The sequence below is a fragment of the Hemiscyllium ocellatum genome, chromosome 24 (genome assembly GCF_020745735.1).
Source record: "Hemiscyllium ocellatum isolate sHemOce1 chromosome 24, sHemOce1.pat.X.cur, whole genome shotgun sequence".
Lineage (NCBI taxonomy): Eukaryota > Metazoa > Chordata > Chondrichthyes > Orectolobiformes > Hemiscylliidae > Hemiscyllium > Hemiscyllium ocellatum.
The window spans coordinates 4,670,736-4,690,121 of record NC_083424.1 but is presented as its reverse complement, the minus strand read 5'-3'; positions in this window follow the sequence as shown (position 1 = coordinate 4,690,121).

Genomic DNA, 19,386 nt, shown 5'->3' with positions numbered 1-19,386 from the left:
TACAGACAGACGTTTCTGTGGCCAGCAGAGAAAAAACAGAATGGTGTGTTGTTTCCCTAGTCCCAGGATCAAGGATGTCTCAGAGTGGGTGCAGAATGTTCTCACGGAGGAGAGTGGTCAGCAGGAGGTCATTGACCACATTGGAACCAACGACATTGGAAGGGAAAAGGTTAAGACACTGAAGGGAGATTACAGAGAGTTAGGCATAAATTTAAAAAGGAGGTCTTCAAAGGTAGTAATATCTGGATTACGCCCAGTGCTACGAGCTAGTGAGGGCAGGAATAGGAAGATAGAGCAGATGAATGCATGGCTGAGGAGCTGGTGTATGGGAGAAGGATTCACATTTTTGGATCATTGGAATCTCTTTTGGGGTAGAAGTGACCTGTACAAGAAGGACGGATTGCACCTAAATTGGAAGGGGACTAATATACTGGCAGGGAATTTTGCTAGAACTGCTTGGGAAGATTTAAACTAATAAGGTGGGGAAATGGGATCCAGAGAGATAGTGAGGAAAGAGATCGATCCGAGACGGGTACAGCTGAGAACAGAAGTGAGTCAAAGAGTCAGGGCAGGCAGGGACAAGGTAGGACTAATAAATTAAACTGCATTTATTTCAATGCAAGGGGCCTAACAGGGAAGGGAGATGAACTCAGGGCATGGTTAGGAACATGGGACTGGGATATCATAGCAATTACGGAAACATGGCTGAGGGATGGGCAGGACTGGCAGCTTAATGTTCCAGGATACAAATGCTACAGGAAGGATAGAAAGGGAGGCAAGAGAGAAGAGGGAGTGGCATTTTTGATAAGGGATAGCATTACAGCTGTGCTGAGGGAGGATATTCCCGGAAATACATCCAGGGAAGTTATTTGGATGGAACTGAGAAATAAGAAAGGGATGATCACCTTATTGGGATTGTATTATAGACCCCCCAATAGTCAGAGGAAAATTGAGAAACAAACTTGTAAGGAGAATCAGCTATCTGTAAGAATAATAGGGATAATAGGGTAGTTATGATAGGGGATTTTAACTTTCCAAACATCGACTGGGACTGCCATAGTGTTAAAGGTTTAGATGAAGAGGAATTTGTTCAGTGTGTACAGGACAATTTTCTGATTCAGAATGTGGATGTACCTACTAGAGAAGGTGCAAAACCTGACCTACTCTTCAGGAAATAAGGCAGGGCAGGTGACTGAGGTGTCAGTGGGGGAGCACTTTGGGGCCAGCGACCATAATTCTATTTGTTTTAAAATAGTGATGAAAAAGGATAGACCAGATCTAAAAGTTGAAGTTCTAAATTGGAGAAAGGCCAATTTTGACGATATTAGGCAAGAACTTTCGAAAGCTGATTGGAGGCAGATGTTCGCAGGTAAAGGGATGGCTGGAAATTGGGAAGCCTTCAGAAATGAGGTAACAAAAATCCAGAGAAAGTATATCCCTGTCAGTGTGAAAGGAAGGCTGGTAGGTATAGGGAATGCTGGATGACTAAAGAAATTGAGGGTTTGGTTAAGAAAAAGAAGGAAGCATATGTCAGGTATAGACAGGATAGATCGAGTGAATTCTTTGAAGAGTATAAAGGGAGTAGGAGTATACTTAAGAGGGAAATCAGGATGGCAAAACAGGGACATGAGGTAGCTTTGGCAAATAGAATTAAGGAGAATCCAAAGGGTTTTTATAAATATATTAAGGACAAAAGGGTAACTAGGGAGAGAATAGGGCCCCTCAAAGATCAGCAAGGCGGCCTTTTTGTGGAGCCACAGAAAATGGGGGAGATACTAAATGAATATTTTGCATCAGTATTTACTGTGGAAAAGGATATGGAAGATATAGACTGTAGGGAAATAGATGGTGACATCTTTCAAAATGTCCAGATTACAGAGAAGGAAGTGCTGGATGTCTTGAAATGGTTAAAAGTGGATAAATCCCCAGGACCTGATCAGGTGTACCCAAGAACTCTGTGGGAAGCTAGGGAAGTGATTGCTGGGCCTCTTGCTGAGATATTTATCAGAGATATCGATAGTCACAGGTGAGGTGTTGGAAGACTGGAGGTTGGCAAACGTGGTGCCACTGTTTAAGAAGGGTGACAAAGACAAGCCAGGGAACTATAGACCGGTTCCTTTAGCTGTCAGTTATACACAGATCCATCCTCTTCATTATGGCTTTGTCATGGTTATTTTTATGACCTTTTGCCAAGATAAGAGGTTAGTTAGAGATTGTCTTTACTCATTTGTTTTAGAAAGAGTGGCGTATACCCTTAAATCCCATCGGTTCATACTTTTGAAATCACAATCTCAATTTTTGATTGGGATGAAGTGCCATTAAATTGGACACTTCATTAAGGCCATTTCTTAGGTGCTTTTTTTAACCCGGTGTTCAAATGGCTTGTAAACATTTTAAAGAAAGATACAATCTATAACGGAGATTGGACCACTGGAAAATGAGGCTGGACAAGTAGTAATTGGGAACAAAGAAATAACAAGGGAGCAAAATATGTCCTTTGCATCAGTTTTCACAGTTGAAGACACCAGCGTTAAACCAGAACTTCAAGAGAGTCAAGGAGCAGAGGTGAGTGTCATGGCTTTTCGAGGCTGTGTTTGCAGCAGCAAAAAGAAAGAAGGAAGGAAGAGACATCAACAGATAAACTAAGTAATGGTGAATCCATTGTCTGGTTAAATGTCATTTTATGTTGGACTGGTTTCAATAACATAATAAGCTGGTGAGACTTGTCTAAACATATTTGGACTTATCTTGTACTTAGTTGAATCCTACATTTTACGACTAAAGTAGTCAGATTTTGGAATCCTCCCCAGGTGCCTCTTGATTTGGTAGGCCTCAGTCAATTCTCCTCTCATTCTTCCCTTCTTTAAGGAGAGTTAAATCCTGTTTCCCCAATCTAACCACATCACCGAAGTTCTTCATCCCTGTAAGCATTCCTGTAAACCTTTTCTGAGCTCTCTCGATCATTCCCAACCATCTCACTGTAGTGAAGACTGAACCAGAGTATTGTACAGATTCACCACAATTTCACAGCTTTTGTTCTGCGTATCTCAATTTATAAATCCCAGGAGTGAATGCAGGACAAGGGCAAACCAACCAATCTACCTCTCGGAGGTAGGTTGGTCAATTAAATATTGCCGAGTGTGGTGCTGGAAAAGCATAGCAGGTCAGGCAGCATCTGAGGAGCAGGAGAGTCGATGTTTCTGGAATAAACCCTTCGTCAGGCATTCCTGATGAAGGGTTTATGCCCAAAACATCGATTCACCTGCTCCTCGGATACTGTACTTTTCCAGCACCACACTCTCGACTCTGAAGTCCAGCATCTGCAGTTCTCACTTTCTCCCAATTAAATATTGCATTGAGCTTTAGCTCTAACCTGTTTTTCAGTTCCACCCTGGATAGCTATATTCAAGGCAGCAAGATCACTCAGTAACTGAAGGGAGGTGAGGACAGCTTCTGATTCGCTTCCCTTTTCGAGCAGACATTCCTCCTCATCTGTGTCTGAAATGTACAACCCCTTATTCCGAGGTTATTCCCTCTGGTCCTAGATTCCCCGACAAGGGGAAGCAACCTCGCCACATCTACCCTGTCAAGTCCACTCAGAATGTTGCATGTTTCAATAAAGTCGCCTCTCATTTTTCTAAACTCCAATGAGCACAGGCCTAACCTACTCATCTTCTCCTCGTAAAACAGTCCCTCAAGATTAGTTGAGTTAACTTTCTTCAGACTGCCTCTGAGGGCAATCTATCTTTCCTTCGATAAGCAGCCCAAAATTCCTGGAACCCTTCCAAGCAAGGATAAACTCTAAGCGATTGACTTTCACCACTGCCTCTGAGGATAATGGCTGGGATTGTATCCAATCAGACAGCTGGGCTGGAGCTCACAGTTATTAGATAGCTGTTATGGACTCCATAGTGAAGTAAGCTCAATTACCAATGGGCACAATTAAATGCGTCTTGTTAATCCATTCAGCTTGGTGTGATCTGACAGGAAAGCCACATTGCCAATTTTGCTTCAGACCAGCCCCTATGTCACCTGTATCAGGCCAACACAAACTGAACTTCACAAAGACCGAATCTGAGCTAAGGAATCGAATCTCAGGCATGACTTACAGCTACTGAGAAGGAGAGAGATTATAAAGAGTGGAAGGTTATTTGTAAAAGCGAAAGAAATGACGTTTGTTCAATAAGTTGGGAATATATTACCTCAAGTGATTAATTCATGGTTAATCATCAAGTATGTGTGTACTTTAAGTAATTAGTGATTAATTAGCAGGAATATGTCACGTTCTGTGATTAACTACCGGAGTAATTAAGTAAAGCATGATCTCCAACTATGTTATATTTTTCAGCCAGAGACTTCCAACCCCTATAGTTAATTAACTAATCTGCCAAAATGAGGGCTGGAGTTTACACTGTGTATTCAGTACGTGAGGGCTCATATGAAATATGTCAGGTGCTGAGCCCAGCAACTTCCCACCAGCTTCCCCCTCCGGTCCCTGAACTGGCCCTCTGTAATTATCCACATGGACAGGTGATGGAAGTGGCTAGTGTTGCATTGGAGCCTGAGTGAGTTAATAATAGGGAGCGCAATAAGCCCCATCCACTCCGATTTTGCTCTATGCACTTGTGAGCGGAATAGCTTAGGATCTCAAAAGATTGAGACCTAACATTATATCCTCCTCAAAGTCTCTGTCACACTGTCTATCATGGCCACATTAATTTCTAACATGTACTCAACTATACCTTGTTAACTACAAAACCTCTTTTAGTTAGAACAGTGAGTCATCTCTCTCTATTGCACAAGATTTGGGGTTTTTGTACTTGGGGGGGGGGGAGTGGGGTGGTAGTAACTTACATTGTGAGCAAACAGCTACGTAATGAGTTAGCAAGTCTGTACAATACCTCTATATTTCAATAAATAACAAATAATCCATTGGGCCTGTTAGCAAGTTGATTGATCAGGATAATGTGTGTGGTGTAGGCAGACCAGGGAACATTGGCAGGTTGCTTTCTGTGAATAAAGAAAGAAGGTTCTTACCCCATGTCCATGAGGGAGATCCACCCTCCAATTCTCTCCCCTTTCCTTGGGACATTTTTCATTGGAGCGTAGGAGGTTGAGAGATGACCTCATAGAGATTTATAAAACCATGAGGGGTATAGGTAGGGTGAATGGTTGTCGTCTTTTCCCTAGAATGGAGGATTTCAAGACCAGAGGGCAGATTTTTAAGGTGAGAGGAGAGAGTTTTAACAAAGACTTGAGGGGCAATTGTTTTACACAGAGAGTGATTCACATGTGGAATGAACTTCCTGAAGAAGTGGTGGATGTGGACACAGTTACAATGATTAAACGACACTTAGATAAGTACATGAATAGGAAAGGTTTCGAGGGATATGGCCCAGGTGCTGGCAGATGGGACTAGTTTAGTTTGGGATTATGTTTACTGCGGACTAGTTGGACGGCACGGTGGCACAGTGGTTAGCACTGCTGTCTCACAGGGCTTGACATCCACGTTCAATCACCACCTCAGGCAACTGTCTGTGTGGAGTTTGCGCATTGTCCCCGTGTCTGTGTGGGTTTCCTCTGGGTGCTCTGGTTTCCCCCCACAGTCCAAAAAAGTGCAGGTTGGGTGAATTGGCCATGCTAAATTGCCCGTAGTGGTAGGTGAAGGGGTCTGGGTGGGTTGCTCTTCGGAGGGTCGGTGTGGACTTGTTGGGTTGAAGGGCCTGTTTCCACACTGTAAGTTATCTAATCAAAGGGTCTGTTTCCATGCTGTATGACACTATGACTCTCTGCAGCAGCTGCCAATCACATCCATGCTCTTCCATTCTATTCCAGTTGACGTTCTTTCTGGTAAATTATCACTGACTGCACAATATAACGCTGGGCATTCTCTGTGTGTTAGCCCCTGTGGCATAAGGCAAGAAGATTGGGTTCTTGTTGGGACAGGTGTCTTGAGGTTTATTAACAACACTCCATATTTGCACTGCTGAAATATCTCAGACTTACACACAGTCTGGGTTATGTGCTCGTTCCTGCTGTGACAACAACAATTACTGGAACTGGAGATGAGGTAGGTTTCTTTGCACGAGACTGAGTGCTCTGCTGTGTTTATTGAACTGTGAAGCTTTTGTCAGTGTTGAACCCACTGTCCAGTTCAATGCTGAAGGTCAATGAACACTCTTCAGTCACGTTCTCACAGGCACAGAGTGTGTTGCCACTAGCACTCAGCTGAACCAACATTGCCCCCTGGGGGTTGGGATGGTTGGTTGTTGTTGGGACTTGGTGAAAACCTATTGATACCGTACTCAGGCCTAATACCTTTCACCAATTCTTTTTTGGACCATAGGAAACGCCTCCTTTGTTGCTCTGCTATTTTCATCAACACCTCGTCCAGATCCACCTTTGTTTTATAAAAGCAGAAAGGGGTGGAAACGCTCAACAAGTTGGGCAGCATCTGTGGAGAGAGAAGCTGAGTCAACATCTCCGTCACAATGACCCTCCAACCAGATCAGAAGCAAGCTTTTGTGTCTTTACTTGTCTCATTATCAAGGCTTGAAGCCAGCAATTCTTTTGACTTTGAATATTCCTCACTTTCTAGCCTATCACTGTCTCTTTGTTCCTTTCCTCCCCCTTTCCCTGCCCATGCACTCACATAACATACCATTCATCTCAAGTGCTTTCCAGTTTGAATGAAAGGTCATCAAGCTGACGTTAACCAGATTCTTAATTTGCTCAGAACTCCACAAACAGAATTAAAATACAACCCTCACAACATCAAAATGGTATTTAGCACTTGCAATGACAATGAATACAAGGCTATGGGTCAAGTGCTGGAAAATGGGATGGAGTAGTTAGGTGGTTATTTTTCACTGACATGAATGTGATGGGCCAAAGGTCTTTCTCCTGTGTTATAGACTCTTTGAGTCAATGTCCTAACCTATTGACTTCTCCAATTTTTTTCTTTTTTTTAATGGCGATCATGTGGTATTTTGTGTTATTCTAAGCCAATGTTTCACTTTGAATCAATGGTTCAAAGGATTCACTTTAGGAAAGATGTGGAAGCTTTGGAGAGGATACAGAGGAGATTTACCAGGATGTTGCCTGGAATGGAGAATAGGTCGTACGAGGATAGGTTGAGAGTGCTAGGCCTTTTCTCATTGGAACGGCGAAGGATGAGGGTTGACTTGATAGAGATTTATAAGATGATCAGGGGAATAGATAGACAGTCAGAGACTTTTTCACTGGGTACAACAGAGTGTTACGAGGAGACATAAATTTAAGGTGAAGGGTGGAAGGTATTGGGGGGATGTCAGGGGTAGGTTCTTTACCCAAAGAGTGGTGGGGGCATGGAATGCCCTGCCTGTGGGAGTGGCAGAGTCAGAATCATTGGTGACCTTTAAGCGGCATTTGGATAGGTACATGGATAGGTGCTTAAGCTAGGACAAATGTTCGGCACAACATCGAGGGCCGAAGGGCCTGTTCTGTGCTGTATTGTTCTATGTTCTATGATCTGCTCACAGTGCTCCGAGTGAGATCTAACCACGGTTCTGTATAACTGCAACTTGATTATTTTCTGCACCTGTTCATGTTGTTTTGAAGATGTATGCCCCTGAAGCCCCACGTCTCTCCTGACAGCCACTTCATACCATCTGGAATGTACCCTGATCTGTCCTTTTTTGATCCAAGATAGATAACCTTACACTTGCTTACACTGAACTCTATCTGCTATTTTGCCCTTTTATTTAGCCTAACAATATCAATATCAATATGCTAGAATCTACACTGTTAACAATGCTGTCTTGCTTTGTGTCACAGGCAAATTTGGATCTATGACTTTTTGTGCCATTATCCAAGTTGTTCATGCATAATGTGACTAATTGAGGCCCTAACACAGATCCCTATAGGACACCACTGCTCACATCCTGCCAATGCAAGTACCTATCCATTATCCCTCAAACAATCTCCTTCGATGGGATAACCAGCAGAGATTTCTCTCATGTATTTAGAGCACAACCTCAGTGTTACACTGGGTGGGTCACCCTCTTTCAGGGAACATAAACCTACAATTTCCTCACCTAGATCTGTGCATGAGACAATGCTAGGTTTTATACCATATATTCAACAGATTGGCAGCGAGCAAAACATGTAATAATGTTTCAAACTAAAAGAACTAACATCAAAACACATTAAAATCAAACCATTACCAACAAATAGGGAATGAACTACAAAACGTATCTACGTGAAGAAAAGTCTGCAGTGGACTAATTATCCCTTAAAGGGATATCCCTGTTTGACATAAACACTGATTCGGTTCATTTGTCAGTTTGATCATTCACTGCAGCTTTGCTCCACTTTTAGGAGCTACAATATATTTTCAGTGCCTTTTGTTAAGCCATACTGCTGAAGATTGGAACCAGCAGACAGGAACAGGATTAAATTTGTACAATACAAAAACATCACACCTTAATTTGAATATTTCAGTATGCAGTTCTTCAAGTGTGGCAAAATCATATCATAACATCAAATTTCCATCTTGAAGCTGTTCAAATATATCATGAATTTTCCAGGTATTCATAACAGACACAAGTCTGTTCATTCAGATCACTCTGAACGGCCATGATTCTGAGTACAAGGCGATTAGTGATTTAATACAGAGGCTACATCTAGGAACAATCTCCAGAATCATTTCTGTCCACAGTCCTTGTGTTGTAAAATCAGTCACAACACATGGAGGACACTCAGCCCATTATTACCTGTACTAGCTCTTTGATAAACCTATCCAATTTGTTGTTCTCCCCCAGTCTATTGTTACAGACTTCATTGCTTTTCCTTTCAAATGCTTATCCCATTCCCTTTTGAATGGATCTGTATCTATTGCACTCTCAGGCATTGTGTTCCAGATTGGAATAACTTACTGTCTTTAAAAAACATACCTCATCTGCCTCTCCCTGCCTTTGTACCCTTCCTGGTTAGTTAACCACCTTGTTGTCACCAGGAACAGTTCCTACTTATTTATTGTGTCCAAATCCTTCTTATTTGTGAACACCTTTAATCCCCTTAATCCTTTAATGTTTGTACTTTATTTGAAATTATGTTATGTATTAATGTGCTTATTTAGTCAATTGGGTCCTAAAGTTGGAGAACCTGTACCACCTCCAGTTTGATTTGTATTTCTGTAATGTGTGTATAAACAGGGTAGATAAGATTTTAGTTTCATTTTTGAGTTCTATGAGTGATGTCAGGTTGTCACAAATTTAATTAATGTAAATCTAAAGGAGGTCTTTAAAGCACTTGAGGTGAATAGTTTAGAGCATTAGTAAAAAGGGTAGAAGAGAAAAAGGATGGGCTGTTGCCTTGCAATGTGGTGAAACAGAAACACATGATTTTAGAAAGGTTTCTTCCAAAGAGTAGCGGACCATTCAGAAAGAAAATGTCTATAACAATAATTGTGTCGTTTAGCAGTCTCCCAAACAGTCAGGGCAGAGGAAAATAAGCCCTGATATATTTAAAATCAGTAATGGAAAAGCTACAGAAACATGGACGTTGTGAAAAAAAACAGTTTAAGAAACTCATGTTAAGAAATGAATAAACTGTGTTCACATTTGTTTTTAAAGGCTCTCAGGAAGATAAATAGCACCAAACACATGCAAAATTGAGGAAGATCAGGAAAAGCTATTCCGGGATAATTTCTCAGGTCAATGTCTTGACAAATCATAAGGTCAAAAATCACACAACATTTAGTTATATTCCAATGGGTTCATTTGGAAACACTGGCTTTTGGAGTGCAGAGGTCAAATAAGCCCATTGGGCTATAACCTGGTGATTTTTGACCTTGTCCAACACCAGCACCTCCACATCTTGACAAATCATAGTCAACGTGCCTTGTTTAAAATGTAGACAAACCTTGGCAGTTTTATCTAGACCCTGATATGGCCAAATATGTGCTGTCTCTTGACTAAATTTAAAATGTAAAATTCTATCAACAAGGCTGCTTCAATAAACATGGAATTATTGATTTGTTGTAAAACAAACATATTCAAAACACACAGAACTAGTTAAAACACAAAATTTATAAAATAAAAGTATAAATGCTTCCCCCTCTAAATAAGCCAAAGCACATGCATACACCCCACATAAAAGTGGGAAAGGGATTGGCTTATCTCTGGAGAGAATCTCTTTGGGATGAAGATTTGGTCAATAATAGTCAGTTTTTAAAGGAACAAGATGAGATTGGCTGTCAATCTAGCAGTCTAACACAAATAAGCAGCTCACTACACATATGCAGATGTCTCTGCCATCTTGGCAGACGCAACTTGCTCAGGGAACACAACAGCAAGATGTCTTTCAGTCACTCTTCAAAAGGATAATCCAATGCTGGATTTACACTGAATTTGTTTCACAAACAGAAGATAAATTAATCTTTCTTGAATAGGTTTGTAACCCCAGTTGTAAACCAAAACATTTCAAATCTAAACACCACTAAAAAAAAAGGATCTAGGCAGGTGATTTCTGAGTAATTGACCAAGCTATTACTGAAATCATATAATTTCCCAGAAGTGTCTTTTTTTCAAAAAAATCCATTATCCTTTTATTGACTCCTTTTAAAAATTTGAAATTTACTAACTTTTCCACAAACCTTTAAAATGCATGTCCTCAAGAAAATAAGACAAACATCTCAAAACACGAGAGGGTATGAAACAATGGGAATGTAAATCTTTCTTCTATAATCATCCGGTTGGGTGATGGTACTTGAATAAATGTGGTTACATTCACCAGTGGGGTATGGAATGAAAGAAAACAAAATGTTGCAGTTTTTTTATTCATTCACAGGATGAGGGTGTCTGTGTCTAGACCAGCATTTATTGCCCTGAGGACAGTTAAGAGTCAACCACATTGCTGTGGGTATGGGGTCACATGTAATCCAGACCAAGTAAGGATGGCAGATTTCCTTCCCTAAAAGATATTAGTGAACCAGATGAGTTTTCTGACAACTGATAATGGATTCATGGTCATCATTAAACTCTTAATTCTACATTATTTAAAATTCAAATTCCACAATCTGCCTTGGTGGGATTTGAACCTTGTTCCCTAGAACATTAGCTGGGCCTCTAAAATAGCAGGTCAGTGAAGTGTTACTAGGCCATCACCTCCCCCCTAACCCAGATGATGGGAATCTGAAGCCAACACTCAGCAGGTCTGGTAGTATCGGTGGAGAATGAAACAGAGTGAATATCACAGGTCTTGTATGACTCCGCTTCAGAATTCCTCCTTATTCTGAAGATTCTATTGCACAGATGCTGCCTGATCTGCTAAGTTTATAATCTGACATGGGTTCACAGGTCGACATTTGAGTAATAAATTTATGGTCACGGATATTTTACCATAATTTGCCAAGTGGGGATCTTACAACGTAACGGTTCAAAACCGTGCCAGCCGTCACTGCAGACAGTGGTTAATATTAAGCTTTGATCATTTGATATCCCTCAGATGGCTCTAACAATGCCAAGGCAGCCCATTGTGTAATGAAAGATCAGAAACAGAAATACTGCTCATAGGAACAGATGAAGTGAAGGAAGAGAGGATTTATACATGTTTGAAGGATAAAGATTTTGTCCTGACAATAAAACACTACACCACATTGAGACACAGGGCATTCAAGATAGTGATGTACCAACTGCTATGTATTTTGACATTCTTCAATCCACTTTCATTTCTCATTAACACAGTGAAAGCAGCTTTCAACAATATTGTACAATAGAGCTCAATATCCTTTCATGTACAAGGCTCCACAAAGTATTGCCAAGTATGTTCAGCAGAAAAGCAGCAACTGGTCCATATTGGTGTTACTCTCTGTACTAATCTCCACCAACCCATAAGACCATAAAAAATAGGGACAGCAGGAGGCCATTCAGTCCGTCATGCCTGCCCCACCATTCAATAGGATCGTGGCTGATCTGACAATCCTCATGTCCACTTTCCTGCGTTTTCCCAGAAACTTATCTATCTCAGCCTTGAATATAAACAAGATCTCCATCTGGGTAAAGGAGTTCCCAAAAACTCACAACCCTCTGAGGGAAGAAATTCCTTCTCATCTCAGTCTGAAATCGGTGCCCCCTTTATTCTGAGACTATGCCCCTGGTCCTAGACTCTCCCATGAGAAGCATCCTCTCAGCATCGACCCTGTCAAGCCCCTTAACAATCCTACTCCCATCAGTGAAGTTTAACTTTTTTTCTCAATGCTGGTGGAATTGTTTTGTGATTAGCACGATAGAGTCATAGAGATGTACAGCATAACAACAAATCCTTTGGTCCAACTCGTCCATGCCAACCAGATATCCCAACCTAATCTAGTTCCATTTTCCAGCACTTGGCCCATATCTCTCCAAACCCTTCCTATTCATATACCCATCCAGATGCCTTTTAAGTGATGTAATTATACCAGCCTCCACCACTTCCTCTGGCAGCTCATTCCATACCCGTGCCACCCTCTGTGTGAAAAAGTTGGCCCTAAGGTCTCTTTTAAATCTTGCCCCTCTCACCCCAAATCAATGCCCTCTAGTTCTGGACTCCCCCACCTCAGGGAAAAGACTTCGTCTATTTATCCTAACCATAACCCTCATGATTTTATAAACCTCTATAAGGTCACCGCTCAGCCTCCGACACTCCAGGGAAAACAACCCCAGCCTATTCAGCCTCTCCCTATAGCTCAGATCCTCCAACCCTGGCAACATCCTTGTACATATTTTCTGAACCCTTTCAAGTTTCACAACATCTTTCCGATAGGAAGGAGATCAGAATTGCATGCCATATTCCAAAATGGGCCTAACCAATGTCCTGTACAACTGTACCATGACCTCCCAACTCCTGTACTCAATACTCTGATCAATAAAGGAAAGCATACCAAACGCCTCCCTCACGATCCTATCTGCCTGCAACTCCACTTTCAAGGAGCTATGAACCTGCACTCCAAAGTCTCTGGGACGACCTTGTTTAATTTCTGCAGTGTGAGGCCTGTGCTGCTTGGATACCAAGTTTTTTTGAGACATTCTGTAATTATTGCAGTTTGTATAGCCACCAGCAAATCCCATCGCTGGCCATCTGAATCACGGGTAAGTTCAATTAGCCGTTTTTTCACATGAAGGATACCGGAATCTGAAGCTAACGATGTTCCATATGTGTCTGCCCAATCTTACCTGCACAAACAAAGTAATCTGTTAAGTTTTAAAACAAATGGACAGCCAGCCACCTGTCACAGGTGTATACAAACAGGAGTAGGCCATTCAGCCCTTTGAGCCTCCATTCAGAGTGATTATGGCTGATCCTCTATCTCAATGTCGTATTCCTGCTTTCTCCCTGTACCATTTGGTGCCTTTAGAGTCTGGAAACCTTCTTGTTTCTTTCTTAAATATACTCAGTGACGTGGCCTCCGCAACCCTCTACGTTGGGAATTCCACAAGTTCATCACTGTCTGAGTAAAGGAATTTCTCCTCATCTCAGTCCAAAATGGCCTACCCCATGTCCTGAGGTTGTGACCGTTTGTGCTGGATCTTTTGGCCAGGGGGAATCTCATCGATGCATCTGGTCTGTCCAGCCATCACTTTAATGAGATGCCCTCTCATTCATCTAAACTGCAGGAAATACAAGCCCAATCAACCCAATCTCTCCCCATGCATCTGCCATCCCAGGAAACAGTCTGGTCAACCTTTAATGCACTCCCTCCAGAGTCAGAACATCCTTCTCTGTGGCTTTAACACTGTATTCTGCACTCTGTTCTGCTACTCTGATGCACTTTGTATGCTATGACCTACCTGTATAGAACAAAAAATATTTTTCACTGCACCTCAGTATATGTGACAACATAAAAAGTCAGTAAATCAATGAATCAATCAGTCTTTCCTCAGATAAGAAGACAAACAACTCCAGTCATTTGTCAAACACGATTTCACTTTCATAAAGCCACACTGAGTTTGTCTAATCCATTGACATTTTCTAAATGCCCTTTTATTGCAACCCTCATAATGTCCTCCAGAAACTTCCCCTTTGCCTCATAGTCGGCTGATTTCCTGTTCCTCTATTGTTCCTTTTTGAAAACATTTGTTCAGCCTGCAATCTGCAAGGACTGTTCCAGAAATAACAGAATTTTGGAAGTTGACAAACAACATAGCCATTGTTTCCACTTCCAGCTCCTTTAGAGGTCGATGATCAGCTTCTGGGGATTTAATCTGCCTTCAACACCCTCCATCTCTACAGTACCATTTTCTGACTAATACTAATTTCCTTCAAGTTCTTCTTCTGAAAAATCCTTGCCTCATTGGCACTTTAGGGACAATTTTTCATGTTCTCCTGTAAAGGCACAACTAAATAGTTGTTTATCTGCTCTATCATTTTCTTGTTCTCTATTCCCGCCTCAGGCGACTGTCTGTGTGGAGTTTGCACGTTCTCCCCGTGTCTGCGTGGGTTTCCTCCGGGTGCTCCGGTTTCCCCCCACAGTCCAAAGGTGTGCGGGTCAGGTGAATTGGCCATGCTAAATTGCCCGTAGTGTTAGGTAAGGGGCAAATGAAGGGGTATGGGTGGGTTGCGCTTCGGCGGGTCGGTGTGGACTTGTTGGGCCGAAGGGCCTGTTCCCACACTGTAAGTAATCTAATCTAATTATCAAATCTCCCATCTCTGTGAGGAACCTATGTTTGTCTTTAGCATTTTCTGTCATGTTTATTGAATAATTTACAATCTGTTTTCATGTCCTTTGCAAGGTAACTCTCATATTCTATTTTCCCCTCCTACTCAATTTCATGACAATTCTTTGCTGAATTCTAAACTGCTCCAAATCTTAAAGCTTGTTGCATTTTGTCATGTCTTTTAGTAAAGTCAACCAATCCATTACAGCTAGCTCAAGTCTCATACCTTCATCATTTCCTTTGTTTAGATTTAGGATGCTAGCTTTGATTTGGACCACTACACCTTCTATATCAATGAGGAATTCTATCATGTAATGGTCATTCTTCCTTAATGAACTTCAAACATCAAGGATATGAATTAATCTACGTCGTTGCACAATACCAAATCTGAAATAGCCTGTTGCCTAGTTAGAACATAGAACAGCATAGCACAGGAACAGTGTGTCTGTGCTGAGCAGAATGCTACTCTAAACTAATCCCATCTGCCTACACGTGACCCATAGACCTGTATTGGATGTAAGTTTGCTCTCTGAGATGGAAGAGTCGTTTTCTGACATTTCGTCACCATACTAGGTAACATCATCAGTGAGCCTCCGGATGAAACACTGGTGGTATGGCTGCTTTCTATTTGTGTTTAGGTTTCCTGGATTGGTGCTGTCATTTCCTGTGGTAACAGAATTTCCTTTGGTGATGTCACTTCCTGTTCTTTTTTCCCAGGGGATGGTAAATGGATCCAAGTCAATGTGTTTGTTGATAGAGTTCCAGTTGGAATGCCGTGCTTCTAGGAATTCTCATGTGTGTCTCTTGAGCTTGGCTTGTCCTAGGATGGATGTGTTGTCCCAGTTGAAGTGGTGTCCTTCCTCATCCGTCTGTGAGGATACCAGTGAGAGAGGGTCATGTCTTTTTGTGGCTAGTTGGCATTCATGTATCCTGGTGGCTAGTTTTCTGCCTGTTTGTCCAACATAGTGTTTGTTACAGTTTTTGCAAGGTATTTTGTAAATGACATTAGTTTTGCTCATTGTCTGTATAGGGTTTTTCTAGTTCATTAGCTGCTGTTTTAGTGTGATGGTGGGTTTGTGGGCTACCATGATGCCAAGGGGTCTAAGTAGTCTGACAGTCATTTCCGAAATGTCTTTGATGTAGGGGAGAGTGGCTAAGATTTCTGGACGCATTTTGTCTGCTTATTGGTATTTGTTGCTGAGAATTCGGAAGACTGTGTTCATTGGGTACCCTGTATAAGTGATTTTCCTCTGCTCTGCGTGGTTCCTCTATACTGCAGTGTGTATTGTCTCGTTGAAATAATGTTCTAATGCAGCTTTGCTTGTGGGTGTTGGGATGATTGCTTCTGTAGTTCTCCTTTGATGTAACAGCCCTGTTCACATCCATCAACATCAACCTGGTCAGGGAAGCACTGACTACATTGTTAGAAGAACCAAAGACTGTCACACTAACAAGGGCTTTTATATCGCCGTAATGATTGTGTTTCATGAGTCCAATATCCAGGGAGGAGGAACTGTGAATGTATGAGTGTTTTGTTTGGCTGGGCTGAGTTATTACGAATTATTTGTTTGTTGTTAGGTGTTTATTTATTTAGTTAAATAGCTAGTTTAGGTTTTTTTAATTTTATATTTCTCTATATATGTTTATACATTCATACAGGAGGGTGGGTTGGGGAATTTTTTTTATTCTTTAGGTTTAGTTTTGTACTGTTTTGAATTGCATTGTTTTGTATTTGTTATATATTTAAAAATCTATTTTTTTCTTAATAAAAATATGTTATATAAAAAATAAAAAATCATTAAAAAAAACTAAAGACACATACACCAAACACCACGAACGTCATCAGGAAGGACAGTATCATCCAGCTAGTGGACCTACGCCTTCCCACCCACTTCACCTTCAACAACAAAACCTACAGACAAACCAACAGAACACCCATGGGATCTCCGATATCAGGATTCTTAGAGAGGCAGTAATGCAGGGACTCAACAAAAACAACTCTGCCAACCATCCAACCCAAACTTTGAGTCTGCTATGTGGATGATACCTTTGTCATCATTAAATGAAACAAGTTAGAGGAAACCTTCAAGACTGCAAATGTGTTGCTGGTCAAAGCACAGCAGCCAGGCAGCATCTCAGGAATAGAGAATTCGACGTTTCGAGCATAAGCCCTTCATCAGGAATAAGAGAGAGAGAGAGCCAAGCAGGCTAAGATAAAGGGTAGGGAGGAGGGACTAGGGGGAGGGGCGATGGAGGTGGGATAGGTGGAAGGAGGTCAAGGTGAGGGTGATAGGCCGGAGTGGGGTGGGGGCGGAGAGGTCAGGAAGAGGATTGCAGGTTAGGAGGGCGGTGCTGAGTTGAGGGAACCGACTGAGACAAGGTGGGGGGAGGGGAAATGAGGAAACTGGAGAAATCTGAATTCATACCTTGTGGTTGGAGGGTTCCCAGGCGGAAGATGAGGCGCTCCTCCTCCAGCCGTCGTGTTGTTGTGTTCTGCCGGTGGAGGAGTCCAAGGACCTGCATGTCCTCGGTGGAGTGGGAGGGAGAGTTAAAGTGTTGAGCCACGGGGTGATTGGGTTGGTTGGTTCGGGCGGCCCGGAGGTGTTCTCTGAAGCGTTCCGCAAGTAAGCGGCCTGTTTCACCAATATAGAGGAGGCCACATCGGGTGCAGCGGATGCAATAGATGATGTGTGTGGAGGTACAGGTGAACTTGTGGCGGATATGGAAGGATCCCTTGGGGCCTTGGAGGGAAGTGAGTGTGGAGGTGTGGGCGCAAGTTTTACATTTCCTGCGGTTGCAGGGGAAGGTGCCGGGGGTGGAGGTTGGGTTGGTGGGGGGTGTGGATCTGACGAGGGAGTCACGAAGGGAGTGGTCCTTGCGGAACGCTGATAGGGGAGGGGAGGGAAATATATCCTTGGTGGTGGGGTCCGTTTGGAGGTGGCGGAAATGGCGGCGGATGATACGTTGTATGCGGAGGTTGGTGGGGTGGTAGGTGAGAACCAGTGGGGTTCTGTCTTGGTGGCGGTTGGAGGAGCGGGGCTCAAGGGCGGAGGAGCGGGAAGTGGAGGAGATGCGGTGGAGGGCATCGTCGATCACGTCTGGGGGGAATCTGCGGTCCTTGAAGAAGGAGGCCATCTGGGCTGTGCGGTATTGGAACTGGTCCTCCTGGGAGCAGATGCGGCGGAGACGAAGGAATTGGGAATATGGGATGGCATTTTTACAGGGGGCAGGGTGGGAGGAGGTGTAGTCCAGGTAGCTGTGGGAGTCAGTCGGTTTATAATAGATGTCTGTGTTGAGTCGGTCGCCCGAGATAGAAATGGAGAGGTCTAGGAAGGGGAGGGAGGAGTCTGAGATGGTCCAGGTGAATTTCAGGTCGGGATGGAAGGTGTTAGTAAAGTTGATGAACTGTTCAACCTCCTCGTGGGAGCACGAGGCAGCGCCGATACAGTCATCGATGTAGCGGAGGAAAAGGTGGGGGTTGGTGCCAGTGTAGTTGCGGAAGATGGACTGTTCCACATATCCTACGAAGAGACAGGCATAGCTGGGGCCCATGCGGGTGCCCATGGCAACTCCTTTAGTTTGGAGGAAGTGGGAGGATTGAAAAGAGAAGTTATTCAGGGTGAGGACCAGTTCAGTCAGTCGAAGGAGGGTGTCAGTGGAAGGGTACTGGTTGGTGCGGCGGGAAAGGAAGAAGCGGAGGGCTTTGAGTCCTTCGTGATGGGGGATGGAGGTGTACAGGGACTGGATGTCCATAGTGAAAATAAGGCGTTGGGGACCGGGGAAGCGAAAATCCTGGAGGAGGTGGAGGGCGTGGGTGGTGTCCCGAACGTAGGTGGGGAGTTCTTGGACTAAAGGGGACAGGACCGTGTCGAGGTATTGGGAGATGAGTTCGGTGGGGCGGGAGCAGGCTGAGACAATGGGTCGGCCGGGGCAGGCAGGTTTGTGGATTTTGGGCAGGAGGTAGAAACGGGCGGTGCAGGGTTGTGGGACTATGAGGTTGGAGGCGGTGGATGGGAGATCCCCTGAGGTGATGAGGTCCTGGATGGTCTGGGAGATGATGGTTTGGTGGTGGGAGGTGGGGTCGTGGTCAAGGGGGCGATAAGAGGAGGCGTCCGCGAGCTGGCGTTTGGCTTCAGCGGTATACAGGTCAGTGCGCCAAACTACCACCGCGCCTCCCTTGTCTGCGGGTTTGATGGTGAGGTTGGGATTGGAGCGGAGGGAGTGGAGGGCTGCACGTTCTGAGGGTGAGAGGTTGGAGTGGGTAAGAGAGGTGGACAGGTTGAGTCGGTTAATGTCACGGCGGCAGTTGGCTATAAAGAGGTCGAGGGCGGGTAGGAGGCCAGCACGGGGTGTCCAGGTGGATGGGGTGTGTTGGAGGCGGGAGAAGGGGTCGTCAGAGGGTGGGCGGGAGTCTTGGTTGTGAAAGTAGGCACGGAGGCGAAGGCGGCGGAAGAATTGCTCAATATCTCGGCGCGTGTTGAACTCATTAATCCGAGGGCGTAGGGGAATGAAGGTGAGGCCCCTGCTGAGGACTGATCTTTCATCCTCAGAGAGGGGGGAGATCTGGAGGGATGGTGAAAATCCGGCAAGGCTGGGAGCTAGGACCTGGTGTAGGACTGGAGCTGTGGGTGGGGGCGGGGTTAGGGGCGGGGACAGAGATCGAAGTAGGGGCGGAGTTAGACGTGGTGACGTTGCTCGACGTGGGGGCGGG